At 39.5% G+C, this 3,280-nt stretch overlaps 1 long non-coding RNA gene across 1 annotated transcript; it reads left to right on the forward strand.

Moving 5' to 3' along the window:
- Positions 1-575: 575 nt before the first annotated feature.
- LOC136442538 (uncharacterized) lies at positions 576-2,556 on the forward strand. The gene is made up of 3 exons (XR_010757021.1): positions 576-779; positions 1,549-1,665; positions 2,151-2,556. It is a non-coding gene; the product is annotated as an uncharacterized lncRNA (long non-coding RNA).
- Positions 2,557-3,280: the final 724 nt, after the last annotated feature.

Here is a 3,280-nt window from a genome sequence, read left to right on the forward strand (position 1 = left end):
AAACAAAGTAATACTAAGTTTTGGAACGTTTGCTAACTACAATATAAGACTGGGTCAAGCCAAAATTTCAGTATTACTGGCGAGTATGGCTATGAACAATTTTGTAGAACATGATCAGCGGGTGAACATGACGACGATCCGAAAGTTTTTCTCGACCTAGTTCAGCAAGGAGCGAAGAATACGAAGACCCCTATACAGCCCCTGAAAGTACAAGAGCGCATTCGTATTCGTATACATATTCGGACTCGTTCTAATCATTGGGAATCACATAAAGTACACCCATGCCATATAATGTCACCATATTCAAGGAGAGGGTGAATAAAGGATTTATAAATAACATCAAGTCTTTGTGTTGACATCTGGCATCCAGCTGGTGGAATTTTAGTATCAGTCCCTCCGGATCTCAGGGCGTGACTTTCTAGAACGCCCACAGCAGGGCGCAACCAATCACCGACAGCTGGGCGTGAACGACAGCAGTGCGCAACTAACCACCGACAGCTGGGCGTGAACGACAGTAAGGCGTAGCCAACCACCGACCAACCAAGGAGGTTTTATATAAAACCTCCTTGGACCAACCAACCACGGTAAGGCGGAACCAGGGCAGGGCAAACGACAGTCGATTAATTAATCGCGCTTTTAGGACGCCATATGACCATTTGACCATCAGAAGTTTGATCCATTGTTCAAAACGCTGCGTCGACCTCCACCCGTCCGGAGCCAAGGAAAAGGCCAGGAAGGCGCCCACACCTTCCGTCAGAGACTCAGATAGCGGTCTGAAGGTTAGTGAAGTTCTAGGTCTAAACCTGTTGTACGGCGCATATTTTTCTATACACATAGAACTTGCCGTTTCTATGCTTGATCACTACGTTATTTCGTGGTCTGCATTAATTCTATTGTCCAACATAGTGGTTACAAACGACAAGTCTTCTATAACGTTATGTCTTCACACTGCGTGATGGAAAACTGATTTGAATTGTAGCACCCCTGCCCTCCCCCATATACCTCACAATGAGCTCGTTTAGATTTTACGGATTTTGATTTGTGCAAACTTATAAGTACAGTTTGAAAGAGAGAGGATAAGTACCTTATCTTTTCGACATGGAAATGTTTCTTGGAAACTTACAAAGTCACAAATATCCTGTTAAGCTCAGCCGACACAAATATCCCTCACCGGTGAGTTACAGATTTTCCGAACAGTTCAGTTACCCATTAATGTGCATCGATTTAAGTTAAAGTTGCAGGAGTTTTTTTATTTATTTGTGGAGAGGACCATGCCCATGTATAATGAGAAACTTCTAGAAGAAAAATGAACTTTCTACATGTCCAGTTACGGACGTGTTTAGCTTTTGGATCGGAAATGCTTTCAAGTGTAGGGTTGAACAACGTAACCATAGAAAGCATAAGATATATGTCATCTTCCATTTTCCACCGAACATCATAGGAATATTAATCCCTAACACGTTCTGACTTCCAAAAAATAGTTGCATGTCATGTACGAAACTTCTGTACAACCAAAGTTGTGAGTTATTCATCAGCTTGCTTTTTCAGGAGTTACGAGATAATAAGGATAGGAGGATGGAGGAAGGCTGGAGCAGCCAAACCGGGCGACCAATCAGGAGGACAAGTTACATGGAGGCTGTTCAAACAGTTTGCCTGGACAACATGGTTAGTAACATTCATTTCCTTTTCTTTCTTTCCTTGTTTTTTTTTTCGATTACGATGAATGGAGAGGAATACAAAACACCTGTACAAGCCTTGTCTACCCCCTCCAAATTAAAGTTCTTGCATGTTAAGTTTCAGTTTCCATATGCATCATAGCAAGCCCACATATTACATAGTCATTATACTCATACTGAATTGAGATGGTTGGTTTAAAAACTGAACTTGGAATGCCCAAGTATTTTGACCAGGTACTTGAAAACCAGACCAAACCCATGTTTGGTTTGGAGTTGGGGAAGAGGGATGGGTGGTGCGTTGGTTTAATCAATTAGATTGTACATTGTATGATAGGGCATGACATTTCAATCATCTAAATAAAACTGATAGACATCCATACATGTTTACATGTTGATTATGGTTGTCATGGAAGGAGGTGATCGAGTCTGTTAACATGTATCAAGGTGTTACTAATCCTACATTGTTTCTTTCAGCTCTGCATGACAATAAAGACAACAGTCATCAGAAAGAGTTGAACTTGAACGGCAGTAACAGCAGCTTTCAAATGCTGTGTATCACCTAACCAACAATCGTGGGGATCAATCTAGTCAGGCTTGACATTCAGTCTATAGTTCCAGAATTTCTGTGGCATGAATGGCCAAGTAAACGATTTGCTACTTGTACACTATTCTACTTTAATGTACAATATGGAAATGTATCTTCCATAACATTGCTTTATTTACTGTTTTAATAAAGTAAAAGAGATAAAAACACAATGTGATTGTCTGTTTCTTTTCCAACGTTGGCGATTTAAATAGTCCCTAACCTGAAGACATATGAGCGGCTTGCAACTGAGTCATTCAATATTTGAAATCATATGTAATAAAATTCAAAGGATTATTGTGTTCAGTTTGTTCTTATTTCAAACAAAATACAACTTATTTAAAACATAAAGTTTTGATATTTCTATTTCCAGTTGTATCTTATCAGAATGTAACGTATTATTCGCTCTTGTAAAAAAGGCTTGGCGAAAGATATAGCTAAAATACTAGTAGATCAACAGACATAACTATCCCTTTACTTCACACATATACCTTTTGACAAATGCATGACAAACAAATACTGTGATTAAATTGCCAAATTAAACTGTTTACCATATGTGCTACTTTCAAAATTAACACAGGGAGACAGGAAAAGGTAACTTCAAAACAAATTCCCCAGGGAATACTCAACACATTCCAGACATGCCTGTACAATTCTGGGAATTCTTACAGAACGGGCGTAAAGTATACTATTAGGCTCGCCCCTGAGGCGTCGCCAAAATGTAATAGTATAAAAACAATAACTTGAAAAGGAAAACAGACGGGAGGAGTCTGCATCGGAGGCTAACTGCATGTGCGCTTACAGCTGTACAGGTGGCGAATTCCCGTTTTTTAAGTTCCTCTAATTATTTGAGGACTGGACTGTCGATCTGTTCTATTACAGTTTCTATTGCTATTGCTAGTAAAATTCAGAGAAAATATTCAAAAGAATACGTATCAAGAAAATCTGTGCAAGAAATTAGAAAAGCAAGCTTTTCCCGTTCCGAAAGTGAATTGTCTACTTGCGATATGGTACCGTCTAC

The sequence above is a fragment of the Branchiostoma lanceolatum genome, chromosome 9 (assembly GCF_035083965.1).
Source record: "Branchiostoma lanceolatum isolate klBraLanc5 chromosome 9, klBraLanc5.hap2, whole genome shotgun sequence".
Lineage (NCBI taxonomy): Eukaryota > Metazoa > Chordata > Leptocardii > Amphioxiformes > Branchiostomatidae > Branchiostoma > Branchiostoma lanceolatum.